The sequence below is a fragment of the Gossypium arboreum genome, chromosome 12 (genome assembly GCF_025698485.1).
Source record: "Gossypium arboreum isolate Shixiya-1 chromosome 12, ASM2569848v2, whole genome shotgun sequence".
In the NCBI taxonomy this organism is placed as follows: domain Eukaryota; kingdom Viridiplantae; phylum Streptophyta; class Magnoliopsida; order Malvales; family Malvaceae; genus Gossypium; species Gossypium arboreum.
Genome location: NC_069081.1, coordinates 1,397,645 through 1,423,190, shown reverse-complemented (window position 1 = coordinate 1,423,190; position 25,546 = coordinate 1,397,645).

Sequence of the window (25,546 nt, the reverse complement as noted above, 5' to 3'; positions counted from 1 at the left end):
ACTTATTCATGTCGTCAATATCTGAGCACCTGAAAGTTGAATGGAAAAGGAAGCTATAGGGGGACATCCAAGTATTGGAAACAACAAACAAAATGTTATGTCATGGCAATGAGACAAATGTAAGGATAGGCTATGAAATGAGAAAATGATTATGAAATTAGTGATAACGCGAAAAATCGTGACAAAATGCATCTTCATTGATATTCATTTAAATGATAAAGAGCGAATGCAAGCTCTTACAAAAGAATTCTATTATATCTAAGGACACAATAGAAGGTTAATGTTTAGCATTACTCTGAAGACTTATAAACTATGAGAAGCTCCTCAGCAGTCCAATTGTTCAACATGAAACTAGGAGGGCAAGGGCGTATCCTCGAGACATTCTTACTTGCACCGACCTCTTTGTCAATGACATTTATCTCGACATTCGAAACCCCTTTCAATTAACTTGACATGTTTCGTGGATCATCTTGTCCAGGTACATCATTCCCGCAGATGTAAATGTTTTTGACAAAGGAGAGTACTCTATTGGTTCCCATTCTGGTTCTCGGCCCAAAGTTCTTGCAATTCTTCTCTCTTGATCCTTCTTCCACTGTCTTCTTTTTTGACGCATGTCAGGCTGGAACCCCAAACCGTATCGGGCCTTGTGGTGCATCGGCTTTAAAGCCCTAACTATTCCTTGCGATGTCTCCTAAACCTCTTCTCGCACGAGCTCCCCTTCCCACGGTCAACTTGACACCCATTCTGGTATTTCTCGATAGTTTGGCATAGGAATTATGTTTCCCTTAGCGATGAAAGTGGCATTGATGAATTCAAGGGATCGAAAGGAACATTCCACTGCGTCCTTGCTTACTTCCAGGTATGGCGCATCAGCAGAGATAGATGCGATGATGTCTTCTTCGCCATGACCGTGACCAAACAAACCATCCATGATAAATTTCAACTTTTGATGGAGGGACGATGGGACTGCTCCAGCAGAATGGATCCAAGGTCTTCCCAAAAGGCAGTTATAAGAGGGTGTAATGTCCATGACTTGGAATTCGACCTCATAGATGTAAGGGCCCACTTCTAAAGGGATTTCGATCTTTCCCATGACTTCGCGCCTCGTCCCGTCGAATGCCCTTACCATGGGATGACAGGGCTTTAAGTAGGACAAATCCATCGGTATTCTGGAAAGCGTAGCCAATGGCATAACATTTAACGCAGACCCATTATCGATGAGTACGTTCGGTATTATATAGCCCTTGCAGCGGGTCGTGATATACAGCGCTTTCACCGAGTCTCTACCATTTAGCGGTATCTCATCATCACTAAAAGAGATGAAGTTGTCCGCATTCAGATTGTTTACCCACCTATCAAGCTTTTCAACAGATATGTTGTTGGCCACATAAGCTTGATTTAACACCTTCAATAAAGCATTCCAGTGTGGCTCTGAATTTAACAGTAGAGATAGAACTGAGATTCGTGCTGGCTACTTGCTCAATTGTTCCACCACACTATACTCGCTGTGCTTAATAAATTTCAAGAATTCTTGAGCTTCTTCCTCATTCACAGGCTTTTTAGTTTCTTGCACGGGTGGAATTTCTTGCTCGACTTCGACTTCGTGCATCACCGCTTTCCTTTTGCTTCGAGTTGCTACTTTTCTTTACCGGTTCAACTTCTTTAGAATAGCATCGCCCACTTGAGTAAAATGACCTACCTCCCCAACATCTTGATTATGGCTTTGGACTTTTCAACTTCGGTGTAACGATATTAACATCATATCTCCACAGTCTTGTTTTGTTGTCCTTATACGGAAAGGAGACGGTACTTCAATTACCATCTGTGGTTTCAATGGCTCTCTCATCGCGTCGTAATAAATTACCAACGATCGATCAAGACTATAAGGGGGCCACGATGATTGGCTATCGAGACGCATAATCTTTCGTTGGCATCTTCCTCTTGTTAAGGACCTTGATCTCCTTATTATCCATCCGGTCTTGAAGTAACCTTTAAAGTCCTCACATGACCGAATGTCATGTCCAACAATCCCATGAAAATTGCAAAAACTTTGACCTTCTTCTCCAAAAATTCTATCGAGTGTGAGAACAATCCTTTCTTAACCAATACCTCCAGATTTTCGCAGGGCGTCCTTATTTCGCAACACATCTTCGACCTTCCATTCATCCTCTTTCCCCACTGTGCTCACATTCCCTTCGGTATGGATAGGGAACGGGTTCCCCGTGGCGTTACTGGCACTATTGAATCGTAGGATACCCGCGTCAATGAGTCCTTGAACTCTCCTTTTGAAAGCGAGACAGTTCTCAGTAGAGTGCCCCTGGTTTCCTGCGTGGTATGCACAACTAGCGTTTGGATCGTACCACTTTGGGTATGGAGGTTTAAGGGGTGCCATGTAATGGGGAGAAATTAGCTGTTTTTCCAAAAGTTTTGGGTACAATTCCCCATACGACACAGAGATGGGGGTAAATTGCGGTCTCTCGGGATTATGCCTGTGACATCCCAAAATTGACCATAGTCGGGAAGTGGTTTCGGGACCGCTAAACCGAGTCACCGACATGTTCGAACATAATATTTATTGTCTAGAATATGTGAAAATGCATGTGTGAATTTTGAATTCTTTGATTTAGTTAATTTGATTGTGAATTGAAAGAAAAAGGACTCATGTGAAAGGATTTAAATATATGTGGCTAATTTTAAGAGATTAATAAAAGGATGAAGTAAAATAAATGGACTTGCATGTCAAATAGCCCATTCCTAAGGTTAGTGGCCGGCCATGTCAAGAGTGATGGGCAAGAGAAAACATGTTTCAAACATGTTTAGTTAATGGATTATGCTTGAAAGAATAAAGAAATGAAATTGAAAAAAAGGGATATGATGAAAACAAAAGAAAAAAAAAGTGTCCATCCTCTCATCTTTTTCTTGCTTGGCGAATATACTAAGAAGAAAGGGGAAAAAGCTTGAGAAAATCAGCCATGGGAGCTTACTAGACTAAGGTGTTTTGATACAAGAATGTATGTTTTATGCCACTCTTGAAAATGCATGCATGATTTGGAGGATTGGTTCAAAATTTTCCTTGAATCTTGAATCGAAACTAGGTTGTTAGGTGAGTTAAATTTGCCATGAATGTTGTCTTCCTTGGTGAGTGTTTTGATGTTGTTGTGATGAAAGCATGGAGATGAGTGAGTTCGAATGTTTAACAAAAGGAAATTTTGTGCCATTAAGTTCTTGTTGTTATGTGTGTGTGCATGAGTATTCGGCCATGCTATAGAATTTATGTTGCAAAATGATTAATGCTTAATGAGATGTATAATAGTACTTGTGAATGAGCTTGAGGGTATTTAAACAATTAGACATAAAAAGGGTGGTAATGAGGTTGAAAATTGTTGAATGGTTAATTGGGTAAGGAATGAAGCATTCGGCCATATGGGGTATAAATGGGCATAGGTGTTAAATACCTTGTATTAGAAATTTTGATAAATAAGTAGCAATAAATTAGGATGAGATTGAGTAAATTTTCAGCTTAGTTGTGTTAAGTATTCGCAATAATCATAATAATGCATGTGAATGCCGTATGTTTGTGTTTGATGGAGAGGTAAATTGTTTGATTTAGCTCAAGAGCAAAGGGGAACTAAATTGGACAAAGGAAAGGAGAAAGCAAACGAGTAGCCGATTTGGAACCGTTCTACCCCAAACAAGGTAAGTCATTAAGCACGTATTTGATATTGCTTAAATGATTGTAAAATTTATGCAATTGTGTTTAATGGGATGATATATATGTTTACAAATGCAAATGTATGTGTATGGAATGATGACATTTGTTGAATGTAAAAGAAATAGTGAAATGTGTAGAAAGTTGCTTTCGGCACTAAGTGTCTTGGCAATCTGAGTGTACGGTGATTGAGATTGGCACTAAGTGTGCATGCTGGAAATATATGGCACTAAGTGTGCGAGTTCGAAGGGTATGGCACTATGTGTGCGGGCTTAAATCGCATGGCACTAAGTGTGCGAAATCGAGTATTAAGCACTGTGTGTGCGTACTCTATATATATATATATATCTCCGATCGAACAATTATATGGAGGGTGTGTCTCCATCGAGTTGAGTATGGACAGCGGATCGGGTAAGTACCTTGAACTCATGACAAATAGGCAATACGTTCTTGCTCGGGGTTGAGCGTGGTAAGCTTTAAATCTATGTGATGATTGCAATTGTATGATTGTGGTGTGAATGAGTTGGTGTGTAAAAATGCCTCAATTATCTTATTGTATAGAATATGAAATGTGGATGTATGACTTGGAATGAGATTGAACCGAAAGGTCCGAGGAATTATGGTATAGTTCCGATATGGATGAAGTACCTAGCCTCGTTCTTGTTTCATGTTGTGAAAATTTTACTAATGGATGGTTGATGAATGCTTATGACTTCTTGAGTTATAAACTCACTCGGTGTTTTCTTGTCACCCATTTTAGGTCTCTTGGACTCGTATTGTTGTGTGCTCGGAACCGTCGTTGAAGTCATCACACCGGCTGGAAACCTTTTGGTATTGTCTTCGTAGTTGAACTAGGAGAACATTTGGCATGTATAGGCTATTATGTTTTGTTGAATTGTGGGTTGTAAACTTTAAGCCATGTGAAAATGGCCTATGTGGTCGTCGAGTGGGATGCTAGAACCTATAGCCACGAGTCTTAGAAACTTTTATTTTGATAAGGTGGCCATAATTTGTGTCATGTATGATGGATGATTAGTAAGGCCAAGGAAAGATTCGTGAAATTGGCATAGTCTACTGCAGTAACTGTTGCGGACAGCAGCAGTGACATGAGATTGAAAAATCACTAAAAATAGTAGAAGTAGAATTAAATAGTGAATAAATTATGAAATTGAACCTTGATGAATCTATTTTTATATGGACGAAACGAAACAACCATATGAGCAGTATACTGAGAGATATTAAAGCTCTCGTGAGACAGGGCCAGAACGGTTTCTGGGTCCCCTGTTGCAACTTTTAAAATTTACTATAAATTATCCAGAAAGAATTAGAAGTCATGCCTTATATGTGCAGATTCCATTTTTAGTCTAGTTTCATTAGAAACAAACAGAACCAGTATTAAAGCCCTGTACAGAGAGATATTCAAGTTGTAACGCGCGAAGGTCAGTGTAGTTGACTCCTGTAACATGGGTGACTTTAACTAATAAACTGTACCAATTGGCCCGACCAAAAATTCTAGAAATAAATCCATGAATAGATATATGAGTCTAAATTCAGGGAAAATTTACGGAATCAGTTTTCGAGTTTTGAAACTCGAAATATGATTTTTAAGGCGACAGTGACGCAGTTAGCTAGCCTGCCTGGAACAGCAATCAGATATTACAAAGAGAGAAATAAGGGAAGTAAGCCCGGTAACACCACGTGTTCAAATCCGGTGACGGTCACGGGTTTGGGGTGTTACATTTTATTGGTATCAGAGCTATGGTTTAGTCAGTTCTAGGACTACCATAGAGCATGTGAGTCTAGCTATACATACCAAATTGTTAGTGCTTAATAATGTGATGACTTCTGACGGTTGAAATTTTTGTTTTGATTAGCAATGGAGCCCGGGATAGAGAGACCCTTGGCGGATGACGTTGAAAGTGTAGCGGCTGCTCCCGCGCAAGGGACACCGCCTGTTGAGCCTCAGTCATCCGCGAATAATCAAAATGAAGGGGCGAAACAAGCCTTCTTCACCATGATGAATGAGTGGGTCGCACAATATGCCCGAACCAACCCGGCTGTCCAACCATTCCCGAATTTAAATACTCCGCCCCAAGAGTCCGCAATGCCTCCGATTCGATCTGTGAGGCTAAGTAAACCACTGTAGACTTGATTAGGAAGCGGGCCGAGGAGTTCAAGGCCATAGTCATCGATGATCTTTGAAAGAGCCGAATTTCGCTCGATAACACCATTCGGTGTTAGATGAACTATCATGCACACCGATGAATGTCTTAAGTATGCTATATCCTTGTTGCGAGACTCAGCTTACTATTGGTGTAGGACTTTAATTTCCATAGTCCCAAATGAACGAGTTACTTGGGATTTCTTTCAATCCGAATTTCGAAAGAAATACATTAGTCAACGGTTCATCGATTAGAAGCGTAAGGAATTCTTAGAACTCAAGCAAGGCCGGATGTCCGTATCTGAATACGAACATGAGTTCGTAAGACTTAGTCGGTATGCCCGGGAGTGTGTGGCTGATGAGGTTGCTATGTGCAAAAGATTTGAAGAAGGATTGAATGAAGAGTTAAAGTTACTAGTGGGAATTTTGGAGATAAAGGAGTTCGTGACACTAGTCGAACGAGCCTGCAAGGCGGAAGAACTTGGGAAGGAGAAGAAGAAGGCTGAATTTGAAGCAAGAGATTACCGTAAAAGATCAACGAGTAAAGCTCCGTTATCGACTGTAAAGAGGTTCAGGGAAGACACCAGTAAGTCGAGGGCGACTGCGGGAATTTCCATTAGAGCCCGACCGTCGACGGACTCCCGAGCTACTTCGGTAGCTAGTGTGGGCAATAATCGTCAAGAGAGACTTGAATGCCCTCAATGTGGGAGACGACACCTAGGTGAATGTTGGGGTAAGTCTGTTAATAGGGCCTGTTATGGATGCGGTTCGAAGGACCACTTCATTAGAGATTGCACGGAGCTAGACGAGAAGAATAAGATGCAAGGTGCAAGACCTAGTGGAACAATGGCTAGAGGTAGGCCCCTGAGAATTTCTGGAGGTAGGGGTGGCAATCAGAGAGGAGCCTCGTCACTACTGTTCGATCCGAGGCCAGCGCTCCTGCTAGAGCATATGCCATCCGCGCACGAGAGGAGGCATTCTCCCCTGACGTTATCACCGGTACTTTCACTCTTTTCGATACTAATGTGATTACTTTGATTGACCCTTGTTCTACTCATTCTTATATATGCGAAACCTTAGCATCTAGTAAGACTTTGCCTATTGAGTCTACTGAGTTTGTAATTCGGGTGTCAAACCCCTTGGGTCATTACGTGCTTGTCAATAAAGTGTGTAAGAAAAGTCCCCTAGTATTTCGAAGTTCTTGTTTTCCGGCGGACTTGATGCTTTTGCCGTTCGACGAGTTCGACGTTATTCTTGGTTTGGATTGGTTGACCATACACGATGCGGTTGTAAATTGCAAAAGTAAGACTATTGATCTGAGGTGCGCGAATAATAAGATAATTCGGGTTGAGTCTACGGACTTAAAGGGGTTGCCAGCTGTAATATCAGCAATGTTGGCCCAGAAATATGTAAGAAAAGGGTGCGAAGCGTACCTTGCGTATGTGCTCGATGACAAGGAGTCGAAAAGAAACCCGAATCTGTGCGGTGGTTTGTGAATACCCGGATGTTTTCCACGAAGAATTCTTTGGGTTTGCCACTGTTCGGAAATGGAGTTTGGCATCGAATTGGTACTGGTACCACTCAATTTCGATAGCTCCGTATCGTATGGCACCAACGGAATTAAAGGAGTTGAAAGCTCGGTTGCAAGAATTGGTGGATAGAGGTTTTGCTCGCCGAGTTTTTCGCCTTGGGTGCGCCGGTGTTGTTTGTGAAAAGAAGGATGGAACCATGAGGTTGTGCATCGACTATCGTCGACTTAATAAAGCGACGATAAAGAACAAATATCCGTTACACAGATCGATAATTTGTTCGATCAAGCTGAAGGAACCTCGGTGTTTTGAAAATAGATCCGAGATCGGGCTATTATCGATTCTTGAATTCGAGATTGGACGTACCCAAGGCGCCTTGAGCGAGATATGGTCACTACGAGTTCCTAGTGATGCCGTTTGGGCTTACTAATGCCCTGCGGTATTTATGGATTTGATGAATCGGATCTTGGACCATATCTGGATCGGTTCGTAGTTGTCTTCATTGATGACATTTTGGTCTATTCGCAAAATGAGACCGAACACGTTGAACACCGAGGATAGTGTTGCGAATTTTACGGGATAAGCGGTTATATGCTAAGTTCACAAGTGTGAGTTACGGTTGAGGAGGTTAGCTTCTTGGGTCATGTGATATCTCATCGGGTATTCGAGTCGACCGAATAAAATTTCAGCCATACTTAATTGGAAGCCTCGAGAAATATTCTTGAGGTTCGGAGCTTTTGGGGCTTGCGGTTATTACCGACGATTTGTAAAGGTTTCTCAACGATAGCCACGCCAATGACGGCTTACTCCAAAAGGATGTTAAGTTGAATGGACGGAGAAATGTCGAAGAGTTTCGATCAGCTGAAAACTTATTTGGTGAAGCCCCAATCCTAGTGCAACCCGAATCGGGCAAAGAGTTTGTCATTTATAGTGACGCATCCCTACTTGGGTTGGGTTGCGTATTGATGCAAGAAGGGCGAGTTGTGGCCTATGCGTCGAGACAATTAAAGCCACATGAGAAAAATTATCCTACCCATGATCTCGAATTGGCTGCCATTGTATTCGCCTTAAAGATATGGCGACATTACTTATTTGGTGAGAAGTGCCATGTGTATTCGGATCACAAAAGTCTCAAATATTTGATGACCCAAAGAGACTTAAATCTGCGACAAAGACGATGGCTCGAGTTGTTAAAAGATTATAAGCTCGTCATTGATTATCACCCGGAAAGGCTAATGTGGTTGCGGATGCCTTAAGCGGAAATCACCTTTATTTTTTCTGACGATGAATGTACACTTGTCTATCCTACCCGACAAGTGTGTTAGTAGCGAATTAAAGGCCAAACCATTGTTGGCTCATCAAATTCGGAAGCTCGAAAGTTGATGAGGAGTTGCTTGCAAAACGGGTGAGTGTGTTACGAACAAGGAATCGGAGTTTCAAATTGATGATGACGATTGTTTGAGGTTCAGAAGTCGTCTGTGTGTTCCAAAGAATTGAACTTATTTCGATAATTTTGAGCGAAGCCCATTGTAGCCGAATGGCAATCCACCCGGAGTACGAAGATGTACAACGATTTGAAACGTCGGTTTTGGTGGCATGGTATGAAACGAGACATCTCGATTTTGTTTGAGATGTTTAATATGTCAACAAGTGAAAGCGGAACATTAAGTGCCTTGAGATTACTTGATCGATCACGATACCCGAGTGGAAATGGGATCGAGTCACAATGGACTTTGTATCCGGACCGCCATTGTCGACAAGTAAGAAGGATGCGATTTGGGTCGTTGTAGATAGATTGACTAAGTCGGCTCACTTTGTCCCCGACGCACGGATTTTCAATGGACAAACTAGCCGAATTGTACGTTTCTCATATTGTGAGACTACACGGGTGCCTATTTCCATCGTGTGGGATAGAGATCCGAGATTTACCTCGCGATTTTGGAAGAAGTTGCAAGAAGCTTTGGGTACCAAGTTGCATTTCAGACCGCCTTTCACCCCCAAACCGATGGTCAATCCGAGCGGATAATTCAAATACTCGAGGATATGTTGAGATGTTGCATCCTTGAGTTTAGTGGTTCATGGGAGCAGTATTTGCCTTTGATTGAATTCGCACAACAATAGCTTTCAATCAAGTATTAAGATGGCGCCTTACGAGGCTTTATACGATCGTAAATGCCGTACCCCATTATTCTGGTGAACTTAGTGAAGGTAAATTCTTGAGGTTGATTTGGTTAAGGATGCCGAGCAAAAGTTCGAGTAATTCGTGAAAGTTTGAAAGCGCCGGATCGCCAAAAGTCGTATCGGATTTGAAAAGAAAAGATATTGAATATCGGGTTGGAGACAAGGTCTTTCTCAAAGTTTCACCTTGGAAGAAGGTGCTTAGATTTGGTCGCAAGGGCAAATTGAGTCCGAGGTTCATCGGGCCATATGAAGTATCCGAACGAGTTGGGCCAGTCGCATATCGATTAATTTTGCCTCCTGAGCTTGAAAAGATTCACAACGTTTTTCATGTCTCGATGCTTGACGATATAGGTCGATCCATCGCACGTAATCGCTCCATCTCGAGATTGAGATTCACCTAATTTAAGCTATGAAGAGGAACCGATTCGCATTATGAGGCGTGAAGTAAAAGAGTTGCGCAATAGGAAAATCCGTTAGTGAAGGTGTTGTGGCACAAACACGGAATGGAAGAAGCCACTTGAGAACTTGAGGACTCTATGAAAGAGCGATACCGAGCCTATTTCTGGTAAGATTTTTGGGACGAAAATTTCTTAAGTGGGGAGAGTTGTGACATCCCAAAATTGACCATAGTCGGAAGTGGTTTGGGACCGCTAAACCGAGTCACCGACATGTTCGAACGTAATATTTATTGTCTAGAATATGTGAAAATGCATGTGTGAATTTTGAATTCTTTGATTTAGTTAATTTGATTGTGAATTGAAAGAAAAGGACTCATGTGAAAGGATTTAAATATATGTGGCTAATTTTAAGAGATTAATAAAAGGATGAAGTAAAATAAATGGACTTGCATGTCAAATAGCCCATTCCTAAGGTTAGTGGCCGGCCATGTCAAGAGTGATGGGCAAGAGAAAACATGTTTCAAACATGTTTAGTTAATGGATTATGCTTGAAAGAATAAAGAAATGAAATTGAAAAAAAGGGATATGATGAAAACAAAGAGAAAAAAAAGTGTCCATCCTCTCATCTTTTTCTTGCTTGGCGAATATACTAAGAAGAAAGGGGGGAAAAAGCTTGAGAAAATCAGCCATGGGAGCTTACTAGACTAAGGTGTTTTGATACAAGAATGTATGTTTTATGCCACTCTTGAAAATGCATGCATGATTTGGAGGATTGGTTCAAAATTTTCCTTGAATCTTGAATCGAAACTAGGTTGTTAGGTGAGTTAAATTTCGGCCATGAATGTTGTCTTCCTTGGTGAGTGTTTTGATGTTGTTGTGATGAAAGCATGGAGATGAGTGAGTTCGAATGTTTAACAAAAAGGAAATTTTGTGCCATTGAGTTCTTGTTGTTATGTGTGTGTGTGCATGAGTATTCGGCCATGCTATAGAATTTATGTTGCAAAATGATTAATGCTTAATGAGATGTATAATAGTACTTGTGAATGAGCTTGAGGGTATTTAAACAATTAGACATAAAAAGGGTGGTAATGAGGTTGAAAATTGTTGAATGGTTAATTGGGTAAGGAATGAAGCATTGGCCATATGGGGTATAAATGGGCATAGGTGTTAAATACCTTGTATTGGAAATTTTGATAAATAAGTAGCAATAAATTAGGATGAGATTGAGTAAATTTTCAGCTTAGTTGTGTTAAGTATTCGCAATAATCATAATAATGCATGTGAATGCCGTATGTTTGTGTTTGATGGAGAGGTAAATTGTTTGATTTAGCTCAAGAGCAAAGGGAACTAAATTGGACAAAGGAAAGGAGAAAGCAAACGAGTAGCCGATTTGGAACCGTTCTACCCCAAACAAGGTAAGTCATTAAGCACGTATTTGATATTGCTTAAATGATTGTAAAATTTATGCAATTGTGTTTAATGGGATGATATATAAATTTACAAATGAAAATGTATGTGTATGGAATGATGACATTTGTTGAATGTAAAAGAAATAGTGAAATGTGTAGAAAGTTGCTTTCGGCACTAAGTGTCTTGAAATACGAGTGTACGGTGATTGAGATTGGCACTAAGTGTGCATGCTGGAAATATATGGCACTAAGTGTGCGAGTTGAAGGGTATGGCATGTGTGTGCGGGCTTAAATCGCATGGCACTAAGTGTGCGAAATCGAGTATTAAGCATTGTGTGTGCGTACTCTATATATATATATATATCTCCGATCGAACAATTATATGGAGGGTGTGTCTCCATCGAGTTGAGTATGGACAGCGGATCGGGTAAGTACCTTGAACTCATGACGAATAGGCAATACGTTCTTGCTCGGGGTTGGCGTGGTAAGCTTTAAATCTATGTGATGATTGCAAGCTGTATGATTGTGGTGTGAATGAGTTGGTGTGTAAAATGCCTCAATTATCTTATTGTATAGAATATGAAATGTGGATGTATGACTTGGAATGAGATTGAACCGAAAGGTCCGAGGAATTATGGTATAGTTCGATATGGATGAAGTACCTAGCCTCGTTCTTGTTTCATGTTGTGAAAATTTTACTAATGGATGGTTGATGAATGCTTATGACTTCTTGAGTTATAAACTCACTCGGTGTTTTCTTGTCACCCATTTTAGGTCTCTTGGACTCGTATTGTTGAGTGCTCGGAACCGTCGTTGAAGTCATCACACCGGCTGGAAACCTTTTGGTATTGTCTTCGTAGTTGAACTAGGAGAACATTTGGCATGTATAGGCTATTATGTTTTGTTGAATTGTGGGTTGTAAACTTTAAGCCATGTGAAAATGGCCTATGTGGTCGTCGAGTGGGATGCTAGAACCTATAGCCACGAGTCTTAGAAACTTTTATTTTGATAAGGTGGCCATAATTTGTGTCATGTATGATGGATGATTAGTAAGGCCAAGGAAAGATTCGTGAAATTGGCATAGTCTACTGCAGTAACTGTTGCGGACAGCAGCAGTGAGATGAGATTAAAAAATCACTAAAAATAGTAGAAGTAGAATTAAATAGTGAATAAATTTTAAAATTGAACCTTGATGAATCTATTTTTATATGGACGAAACGAAACGACCATATGAGCAGTATACTGAGAGATATTAAAGCTCTCGTGAGACAGGGCCAGAACAGTTTCTGGGTCCCCTGTTGCAACTTTGAAAATTTACTATAAATTATCCAGAAATAATTAGAAGTCATGCCTTATATGTACAGATTCCATTTTGAGTCTAGTTTCATTAGAAACAAACGGCACCAGTATTAAAGCCCTGTACAGAGAGATATTCAAGTTGTAACGCGCGAAGGTCAGTGTAGTCGACTCCTGTAACATGGGTGACTTTAACTAATAAACTGTACCAATTGGTCCGACCAAAAATTCTAGAAATAAATCCATGGATAGATGTATGAGTCTAAATTTAGGGAAAATTTACGGAATCAGTTTCCGAGTTTTGAAACTCGAGATATGATTTTTAAGGCGACAGTGACGCAGTTAGCTAGCCTGCCTGGAACAGCAATCAGATATTACAAAGAGAGAAATAAGGGAAGTAAGCCCGGTAACACCACGTGTTCAAATCCGGTGACGGTCACGGGTTTGGGGTGTTACAATGCCTTGCTGGTCTTGGTTCGTTTCTGGGTTGGCTTTGGGCAGGTACCGTGTTTTGTGGGAAAGTGGTGACGGGTCTTTGGTTGTTCGTGGCGTATACGGGGTAGGACGGATGTGGTGCTTGGTAGTAAGGGGTTTGAGGGGGATAATAGAAATTCGGGGGTGGATAATTTCGAGGCCGGGGTTGGTTAAGATATGAATTGGGAATGTAACAACTCCCAGTTCCCACCATGTGGGCTTCTGGCTCTTTCTTCCTTACGGGTGCTACTTTTCTTGAGCCTTCTGATCCTTCTATTCTACCGCTCTTGACGGCATTCTCTATGAGTTCATCGGATATTACAATATCCGCGAAATCCTTCGTGGCACTTCCCACTAATTTGTCATAAAACGGTGCCTTTAAAGTATTGATAAAGAGAACGGTTATCTCCGTTTTTGTTAGTGGGGGTTCCACTTGAGCTGAGACGTCTCTCCATCTCTGCGCATACTGTCTAAAAGTCTCTGATGGCTTTTTCTCCATCATTTGCAAGGTCATACGGTCTGGCACCATATCCGATACATGCTTGTACTGATCGCAAAATGCTGACGCCAAGTCCTTCCAGGATCGAATCTTTTCTCTACTAAGTTGATTGTACCACCGAAGAGCTGACCCTGTTAGACTATCTTGAAAGCAATGTATGAGTAGTTTATCCTCGTTTACATAACCTGTCATTTTTCGACAGAACATAATGAGATGTGCTTTTGGGCACCTTGTCCCATCATACTTCTCAAAATTAGGCACTTTGAATTTCGGGGGCAAAATTAGATCAGGTACCAAACTGAGTTCCTTGGCACCTAGTGCGGAGAAGACTTCAGTGCCTTCTATTGCTTTGAGTCTTTCCTCTAGACTCCTATATTTTGCATCATGGATATCCAATTTCAACTTGGCTACCTCTGCTGGGTCATCCAGATCTGGAACTAGTGGATCAGCAGGACTAGCCCCTAGGTTCGACACGAATATTCCTTGCCCCAAATTAGTGGGTAGGGCAGGTGGCATAGGTCGATGTTCCAAGCCAGTGGGTTCCCCTTGAGTATACCCTCTTTGTATTGTATATGCGGGCGGTGGAGTGAATCCCGGGGGATAGAGTGGATCCTGATCGTGGTGAATTCTTGACTGAGGTTCCATAACATCGGGGTTCTACATTTTTCCTTTGACCAAAGTTGTCATCATCTCCATCATTTTAGCCATCTGATCTCTTTGCTCGAGTGATTCCTCTCGAGATCTCACTATTAGGTCTCTCGTCTCTTGTTGCGATTTGGCCAGTTGCTCTTGTAATTCCTTTTGAGCCCTTTCCATCCTTTCAATTCTCTCATTGAATTCAGCTTCCATTACTCTAGCTTGTCGGCGCGTTTAATAGGAATGGCGTGGTTCCAGATTTGAAATCTTGCAACTGCGGATTATACGGTTCTTTAGTTCCGGTGGATGATTATGGTGATATGTACACGCGATGAATGAATGAATGGATGAATGTTCAAAGAATAAATGATGCATAAATGTTAGTTATGAGTAAACATGCAAGAATTTGGTGTTGATTTCAAGATAGCCCCATATTTAGGCATTTCATTTATCAACATAGTCTATTACACAAAGTTTCCATTTTTTCAACGGTTACACAAATTTCCTAGCCACATTGCCTTGTTTCTTCACTTGCTCTAAAAACTCTGATATGCTCGATCTTTGGCTCGGAGGAATTGGCAACCGAGAACTTGGCTTCATCGATAATTGAACAACTTGCATAGCCGCTTATAATTTCATTGATCAAGAAGTCGAGTTGCATTTCTTTTCTTTGAGAGTTCCTTCATACGCGTGAATGTCCCTATCGTATTGCTCACTCTTTTCTTCTAGAGCCTTCAGGAGGTTATCTAATTGTTGTTGACGAGATTGCAGCATGTTTTCTAGATCTTGTGTTTTCCTTTTTAATTCTTGATGTTCAGATTGCAGTCACTATTTTATACTCGGCGTTCTTCCTTCTTAACTCTATCACAGCGCGCGCAGCCTTTTCCTCCTCTTTCTTTGCTTTTCCCTTCTAAAACTCCATTCCTCCCTTGATATTGCTAATTTCTTCCTTCCATTCTGCTGTCGACTTGCCCAACCCGCTATTCTTGATAGTGTTTCTTAATTTCTTGTTTTCCGAATGAAGGTCCCTTAAGTCGTTTCTCACAATCTCGGCTTCTCTTTGTACTTTTTCAGTTCTGGACCTTTCAACCTGAACTTCAATCTTCAGTTGATAGTTTTCTTCTTGAAGGGCACTAAGGTCCCGAGACATCTTGGCCTTTTCTCGTTCGATTCTTGTCTTGCCATTTCTAGCTCAGACGGCGTTTCCTCTGAGAAAGGATTCTGGATGGTGTAGTTTGTTGACGAGATTTGCTGACTATTTACCCGTTGCTTCCTCCATATGTCATAATCTTGGGTAAGGGTGTCAGCATACAAGGCTAATTCCATGAAATGAATTTCCTTCCAAGACTTTGCAGTGTCTCGGACTCTCTTCATATATCCTTCACCTGCGAAAGCGAACTCGAACTGTGCCAATCCTCCAGTTGCGGGGAGGAATTGTAGCGAAGAAAATTGCCTTTGGACCAATAGCGGAGCATATCCAACTCCTCCCCATAACCCAAGTAAAGGTACCCAATCTTGGCTTCCACATTTGTATAGCAGAACTGAAGGACGGATCCAGGGTGCTCTCCATGTTATATCCTCGACGCGAAGATTCTGAAAAATTGATACCCAATGTTGCTCGGTGACTTCCTTCGGCCATTCTTTCTTGAGGTAAGCTTCTAACGGGGAGAATGTTTTAGAAAACATATGGAATGGAGTGCGCTCTACCTTCTAGAAGTGACTCAAAATCCAAACATTGAGCAACTGCGCGCATCCGATAAATCATCCTTCCCCTTTTCTTCGACAACTACTCAGGGACCTGAAGGTCTCGGCTAGGATGGTCGGGACAGGGTTGATTCCTTGTTTTAACCTTTCGAAGAAATCAACTACTACAACTTCGAGATGTCCGAGAACTTTTGAGAAAATAACCAAACCATAAATGGCCAAAGCGAATAGATTTACCCTTTTCAGCATGTCGGGATGGTTCAGAGCCAAATCTTGTAGGGAGGACCATGGAATGAAAATGGTTTCATTCTTCTTCTTTATCTGTTTTTCAGCCCATGCATCAGTCATGTCTGTTAGTCTCACTAACTTTTTCTTGAAGGTCATCGGCTTAGGCTCCTTCACATATATTTTACCGAATTGTACATTGTCGATGCGGAGTAAAACGGCATACTCTTCTATGGTTGGAGTCATGTCTTCTTGATTGAAGGTAAAACACTGATAAGCTGGGTCCCAGAACCGAACTATGGCTTGAATCAACTGTTCGTCTACACGGATGGTGATCAGGTGAGCTATATCTCCATACCTCTCAGTGAAAATGTCTCTAGTGTCTGAATCCCACTGATTCCAAATTTGAACTAAATCCTCAAGGTTATTTTGGCAAACATTTACAGTCATATGTTCGGGCAAATCGGCAACACACCCTTCCACTAGACTATCCCCCTTTTCTCTCTGAGTTTTTAGAGACCAACCCCGAACCACGGCATTCTGCTCGGTTATTTGTGTAATTGACTCCTCCATCAGAAACCCGTTTTTTGGCAACCAACTTTTAATCAACACCTTCCTAATATGATGCCTATGATGCATGATGAAAATAAAAATAAAAACAAACAAACTTGGTTAGTAAACACAACAAATATAATTTGAAAAACAAATTAAACTAGCCAATCCAATTCTTTTGCATAAAGAGTGTAAATGAAAGGCAAAAGGCATTTTCCCTGTGTACTTATTTTGGTGACTATAAGCGGACGAGAGGTTCGGCATGGCTCTAATTGGATAGCTCGTATGGTTCATTATATGCGTCTCGGTTCTAGACAGTATTGAATTGCTCGTACTATCATACGCTAAGATTAGTACGAAGCCTCGATCATAACCCATCACAGCTCACGAGTTCAATTCGAGGATTACATTTACTTATGCCTATGCGGAGGGACAAGTTAACTCACGAAAGCATAAGTCGTATGTAACCCGAAAGTATTCACTAGCCTGTGCGGAGGGACGAGTTAACTCACGAAGGCGTAGCGTTTACTTTCACTTAAACGGACGGAGCCCGGGTAGAGAGCTCATGTTATGTGAAAATGCAAGTGCACGGTGTGTGGGGAAAAACTCATAAACCTTTACGTTTTACTTAAAGAAACTAAACCAAAATTAAAACCATAAAAATTGAAAACTGAAAAACAACCAAATAAGCAAGTTACAAGAAATATTTACAACACGATACAAATGCATGAATTTTGAAAACGAGATTTTGAGGATCACGACCAAATGTTAATTTGAACAAGGAACTTTGAAAATCTTGACAACACGAGTTTAATTCCAGACACGACTCTCAAAAATTTGTCCCCAGTGGAGTCGCCAGCTGTAGCGACGTAAAAATTAGCTTTAGCTTCGGTCGCTAATGGTGGCGATTAAAAACTTGGAAATTGAAATTTGATTTAAAATAAACCGGGAGTCGCCACCGATCCTTTTTTCTAGGTGTGATCGGACACCTATTAGATTTCTTTTTAAAAACGGGAAAAAGGCCGAGTTAAGGTCTACGTTAAAAGCCAGAGAAAAATTAGGGTTCGGGAGTCGGTTACGCGCGAGGAAGGTATTAGCACCCTCGCGACGCCCAAAATTTGGTATCTCATAAACAAGTGTTGCCTTGATTTTCAAAAATATGAGTTCAAAGTAATATTCAATCGTGATCCGATTCAAAAGACGAAAACTTTCAATTTTTGATTTCCTTTTTTTTGAGAAGGGTATACCGATTAAACACGAACCGACAAATTCCACTCAACATAGCATTGGAACCGTCGACTTGGTATTAAACCGATATGTTGCCTTTGATTATCGAAATTAATTTAGAAACAAGAACGTGATTTTTTAAAATGTGTAAGACAAAATGAATAAATAAACAAATGAAAGGACTAGGTATACATATTGAAGCAAATGACAAACATAACAAAAATATTAAAACAATAACCGTGCATGTAAGATTAAATATGACAATAATATCGAAAACAAAAAAAACATTGAATATACATATGTAAAAGTGACATTACGAATATATACATAAAAATAGGGATGAAAAGATTTACATAATAATATTAATATGTGTACATAATATATATATACATATAATAAAATACATGTATTGATAATATATATGATAAGAATAAAATAAATGTAATAATATACATATAAGAATATAAAATCTAGTTAAGACTATGGAAAATATATAAAACGACGTATGATTTAAAAAGATAACATTGAAAATATGTATATACACAATATAGAATCGAATATATATATATATATATATATATATGTAATACATATTAAAAGGATACATATAATATACATGTACTTCAAAATAATGTTAAAAGAGTAACTATTAATTATATTGCATGAAATATACATATACATTAGAAACGATAACGACATAGAATGAACTTACTAGTACATTACATGGATATGTCCGATGCGTGGGTATAAATAAATGGGACATTAGAAATACTCAATATGCATGGTGTTCAAAATATATACATAACATAATCTATATAAATATATATACATAACGTAGTATTAAAAGTAAACATAATATATATATATATGTTGAAACTAATAATAATAAAACCGTCGATAATACTTAATAAGTGTATGTCTATACACCTGAAAATATACTGTAATAATACATAAAGTATAGTATTAAAGCACATATCTTTAATATAAAAATACATATATATATAATATAATATTGAAACATTTACAAAATTTATACACAAAAAAAACTAATAGTAATGCCACATGTATACATAAATATATTAAGTATATACATACATAAAATATACAATAATATAACAACACTAATAATAATAATAGTAATAATGTAAAAGTGACAAGGATATTGGATAAATATATAAAATAAACAAAAAGGACTAAAATTAAATCACAAGCGAAGTTATGGGGCCAATTTAAAAAAGACAAAAATATGGGGCCTATTTGAACACGGGTAAAACCATGGGGTATTAAAAGTGCAATATTTCAAACTTTCCAAAACGCTGCGTAGGTAAGGGACCAGAATGAACTCGGAGCAAAACTATTGGGGCTGAATTAAAATAAAATAAACTTGATTGTAAATTATCAGAAAAGCGGAAGGGCCAAACGCGCAATTAGCCCTTCCGCTGTAAAAACACGCGGATCTTGACCTGGAGACCCGACCCGCACTAAAACGACGACGTTTTAATTATTTAAAGGGGGGGACCAAAACGCACCGTTTTGGTCCCCTATATAAGCAAAAAAAAAGAATTATTTTTCATTTGAAACAGTTGAGAGAAAAAAAGAAAAGGGGGAGGGGAGAGGGAAGCCCGGAGCGATTTCCGGCCAAGGGGACTGGCTCGGTCCGATCATGGGACCGTTCTTGGCACACGGCCACCATGAAAAGGTAATTTTCTATTTTTTTCTTTTTTTTTTTGCTTTTTATTTCTTTATATTTATTTGTAAATTTTTATGTATTTGTGGTGAAAAAATGGACTTAAAACAGTTATTGAAATGAAGAATTACCTTCGGTTTTACTCACTTTTGAATCTTCGATCTTTTGTATTCTGCCTGCTTGGATGTTATTTTGTGTTCAAACTCTAATTAGGCTGCTATTTTTTTTGCTCTACAATCGAACCTTTCTGTCGTTTTTATTTTTTAAGAAACAAAGAACAATCCCCCCCTTTACAGATTTTCCATTTCGGCTTTATAGCCGAATGTTCCAAAGAAGAGTACAAAAAATATTGTTTCTTCCATTCGCTACTGCTCTATTGCTGCTGTTGTTTTGTTTCCTTTTTGCAGGTACAGAGTCTGTTGTCATGCGTACGGGGTGTGGGCGTGGCGTACGAGGACTGTGAAGGTATGGGACTGTTGTAGTGGGGGTATGGGGCGTGGCAGACGTCGGTGGTGACAGAGGCAAGTGGGCGCCGAATGCTAGGGGGCTGGTAGTTTAGGTTATTGGGCTTCGGGTATATGGGTTCAGGGATATTGGGTTCTGGTTGTAAATGGGGTTTGAATTTTGGGTTGGCTGATGTATTAGTTAGGCTTAATGGGTATTAGGTACATTTAGGTTAGGGTAGGTTAATTGGGTTTTGGGGTTTAATGGGTTAGTGATTTAATGGGGTTTGAAATTGGGTTGAGGGATTACAAAATTGTAAATGGGTTCTCTGTAATAGTAGTTAAAATTGGCCTGTACACCAGTAAAACTGTTTCAAATCATTATACATTTTGGTACTTCCTAGATGAACAGACAAGCAGCTATTGTATGCTTTATCCAAAATCCTCTGAATGAGTTTTGAATTTCTCGGTACGTAAATTATATTTCATAACCTTAAACAATAATAAGCTCCAATCTGAAACTCTGAATCAGGGATGTTCTCACATTGAATCGTTTAACTTGTAATTCACGGTCAACATTCTCAGATTCACTGATTTGTTGAAGAAATATCAGTTTAGCTTTTAATCCAGCTAATATAGACCTATTTTCGCAAATCATCACCTGAGTATTCATTGCTTGTAATGTAAACAAAGATTTCTGGCTCAGGGAATCAGCAACAACATTAGCTTTTCCCGGGTGATAATCAATCACAAAGTCATAATCTTTCAATAACTCAAGCCATCTTCGTTGTCGCAGATTCAAATCTTTCCGTGACATTAGATATTTTAAGCTTTTGTGATCTGTATAGATGTGGCATTTTACACCGTATAAGTAGTGTCACCAAATTTTTAACGCAAACACAATTACAGCCAACTATAAGTTATGTGTCGGATAGTTCTTTTCATGCGGTTTCAATTGTCGAGAAGTATAAGCTATAACTTTTCCTTCTTGCATTAGAATACATCCCAGACCATTTAATGACGTGTCGTTATAAATCACAAATTCCTTCCCCTATTTAGGTTGTACCAAAACTGGTACCTCAGTTAACAGTACTTTCAACTACTCGAAACTCTGCTGACATTTTTCTGACCATTTGAACTTCACATCTTTTTGTAGTCATGTCATCAGTGTCGTAATCATCGAGATTCCTTTCAAAAATCTTCGGTAACAGCCCGCTAAGCCCAAAAAACTACGAACTTCAGATATATTTCTCAAATGTTTCCAATCAACAATAGTAGAAATCTTACTCGGGTCAACTCTAATACCATCAACTGAAACAATATGCCCCAGAAATCAAACCTCTCGTAGCCAAAACCCACATTTTTTGAACTTTGCAAATAACTACTTATCACGTAGAGTTTGCAACACAATCTCAAGTGCTCGGTATGTTCAGTTTCATCTCGTGAATAGATTAAAATGTCTGTCTAAATACGGTCTGAATATCTGGTTCATCAAGTCCATAAAAACGATAAGAGTATTAGTTAATCCAAAAGGCATAACCAGGAATTCATAATGTCCATACCTCATTCTGAATGTGGTTTTCGGAACATCCGACTCCTTAACTCGCAACTGATAATAACTCGATCTCAAATCAATCTTTGAAAATATTATAACCCTTTTCAACGGACCAAATAAATTATCAATTCGCGGTAGAGGGTATTTGTTACTTATAGTCACTTTGTTCAGCTGTCTGTAGTTGATACATATTCTTATCGTGTCGTTTTTCTTCTTTACAAACAATACCGATGCACCCCAGGACGAATAGCTCGGTCGTGCAAAACCTCTATCTATTAATTCTTGCAACTGTGCTTTCAACTCTTTTAATTCTATTGGAGCCATTCTGTACAAAGCTATCGATATCGGTGTTGTTCTCGGTACTAATTCAATACCAAATTCAACTTCTCTTATCGGTGGCAAACCCAATAATTTTTCTGGAAATACATCTGAAAACTTGCAAACAACAGGTACAGATTCAATCTTTGATTCAGACACCTTAGTATCCAATATATATGCAAGATATGCATCATAGCTCTTTTTCATATATTTCTGAGCTAACATAGACGATATCAAAGTAGGTAATTCACTCAAATCATCAGAATCAATCCAAAGGATTTCACCATTTTGACATTTCAATTTTATAGTCTTTTGTCTACAATTCACAACTGCATCATGCATAGTCAGTCAGTCCATACCCAGAATCACATCAAACTCATCGAACGGTAGAAGCATCAAGGTCGCCTAAAAACAGTAACCCCGAATCATCAAAGGACAATTCTTACAAATTTTATCAACTAAAACAGACTTGCCTAAGGGGTTCGATACTTTAATTACAAACTCTGTAGACTCGACATGTAAACTCTTTTTAAATACTAAATTCATACAGATATATGAATGGGTTGATCCAGAATCTATCAACGCAACTATATCAGTATCAAAAAGAGAAAAAGTATCGGTAATAATTGATAAACTGTAATTCATACATATTTTTATCCCATGCTTAACACATTTTATGGATAATTTTTCCTTAAAATTGGTGAATTCGATGCTCCTAATACCTTAATTTCATGTTTTATATTTAGGTGAGCATAGAAGAGTGAAAGGAACGATAAGTGGGCCAAAAACGGAGAAAATGGGCCAACGTACGAAATCAACACTGCCTGGACCTCCTCATACGGGTAGACCACATGGCCGTGTCAATTTGGCAGAATCGAAGCACGACTCACACGGATGGACCACACACCCGTTCCTCTTTAACAGGCTTGACTACGACCTGAAGTAATCGCCCACGGGTGTGTCACACGGGCGTGTCCCTGTCGAGCCCAAGTTTAGTCCAAATCGGAAAAGGCCAATTTTGAGGGTTCTTAGGCATTTGAAAGCCTATAAATACACCTTAGAGGAGGAGGAAAAGAGGAGGTACATAGGAGGAAGTAAGGAACTGCTCAAGAAAAGCCGATTGATCCATTTCAGAAGCCGGATTCATCATCAAGACTGAAGATCTCCCCTCAATTTCCCTTCAGGAGTTTTGGGTTTTTTCTTTAGGTTTTGTATTCATTACCTTTTTAGTTATGAACTAAATCCCATAAATACCTAAGAGGAATGAAACCTAAGATAGATCTTGATATTATTTTCTGAATTGTATGATAAATATTTGACTTGTTCTTAATTATGTGTTCTTAATTCTTGTTTTGATATTTCAGGATATTGATTCAAGTTAAGCTCTTATTCAGAGGAGGAATAGACCCTGTCTAAGAGTACATTTGTCATAATTAAGTTGAGTTGATTACGCGCCTAGAGATAGGGTGACAAGATTTTGTCGGATTAGGGTGAAACCTAATAAGGGGATCCATAGATCGAGTTAATGCAACCCTAGGGAGTTAATTATAAAGAGATTTCAATTATTCAACCTAGGGTTAGACGTTGTTAGTCTCGAGAGGGATAATAATATAACTTAGGGATTTCTATGGATCAAGTCAAATGAATAAATCGTCCGATTTAGAGTCAAATAACAAGTGAAGTCTAGGTAGATTTTTCCTTAGGTATTGTCTTAATTCAATCATTTTTCCAAAAGTAATTCCCCAATTCTATTTTTCTACGAACTCTTAGTTTAGTTAATTAGTTAGTTGAAACAAAGCCCATTATTCTTAGGCTAGTTAATAAAAAGACAGTCATTACTAGTACTTTTAGTTCCTTTGGGTTCGACAATCCGGTCTTGCTAAAGCTATACTACTGTTCGATAGGTACACTTGCCTTCATTGTGATAATAGTTAGTTTTAAGAATGATTCATTATAAATATTTAAAACCTGTCACGAATATCACGTATCAATAATGTCTGGAGATGATGCATTCTCCCATGCACGGATAGTATAAGCTCGGGCAGGTGCTCGTGCCTCAGATCTCACAGCAAAATCTCTCATAGCACCTCGGTTACCACTCGTATTTCCAGTGTTTCGGGGTAGTCTCCCTCTAGTAGCCGTATTACTTACTTTCTCATGTTGATCTCTTTTAGCTGTAAACTTTTCTGGACAGTCTCAGAGATAATTATCAAGAGATCCACATTTCAAACAAGCTCCGCTCACTAATCTACATTCACCGTAATGTCGCTTATTACAGTGCTTACATTCAGGTCTAACATTTCTAACATTACCCACACTAGCAATGGATGTCGTCTGAGGTTTAGAGCTGAAATGTCTCATATCTCTGTCTCTAATCGAAATCTCCGTAGAAGCAACAAAATGATAATGATATTCTCTAGATTTCTTTGATGTTGGATGACGTGATTTGCCCGCAAATTTGTCTCTAAAGTCTCTAGCCTCAGAATCGGCTTTTATTTTCTCTTTGTAAAGCTCTTCGGCTTTACAAGCTCTGTCAAACAGAACGACAAACTCTTTCAGCTCAAGAATTCCAACTAAAAGTCTAATTTCTTCATTCAATCCATCCTTGAACCTTTTACACATTATAGCTTCAGAAGAAACACATTCACGAGCATATTTGCTGAGTCGTACAAATTCTCTTTTGTATTCTGTTATCGACATAAGACCCTGCTTCAATTCAAGAAATTCTTTTCTTTTCTGATCAATGAACCTTTGGCTGATGTATTTCTTTCTGAATTCAACTTGAAAGAAAACCCAAGTAACTCTTTCTCACGGAACTATAGATATTAAGGTATTCCATCACTAATACACAGTATCTCTCAACAATAATACAGCACATTTTAAACATTCTTCAGGTGTACAGGATAATTCATCAAATACCTGAATCGTGTTCTCAAGCTAAAACTCGACTCTCTCAGGGTCATTGTTAACAGTGGCTTTAAATTCCTCAGCTCCGTGTTTTCGTATCTTATCAATAGGTAGTTTATTCAATCGCAAGGGATCCATACCTAGAGGAACTATAGGAATCGGTTGGGGAATAGGTGGGGGTGGAGGTTGCTAAACAACCGGGTTCGTACGAATGTACCGTGTGAACCATTCGTTCTTTATTTGCAAGAAGGCTTCTTTAGCCTCACCCCTGTGGCTACTCGTCACGGGTCTAGATTCAGAAGGCGCTGTCCCTTGAGCGGAAGCCGGCTCATTACTCTCAACGTCATCTACTACAGCTTATTTGGGATCCATTACTATATAAAAACACATTTGAAAATATCAGTAGTCATCACAATATCACAGTTTATATATATGACATGTATAGCTAGACTCACATACGCTACGTTAGTCCTAGCATCGACTAAATCGTAGCTCTGATATCAAAAAATGCAACACCCCTTACCCGTATTCAATGCTGAAATAGGGTTACGAAGCATTACCGAACTTATAACACTTATAACTGTACTTTTCTCATACAATCAATCAAATCATACAATCATCATTCGAACTCAAACA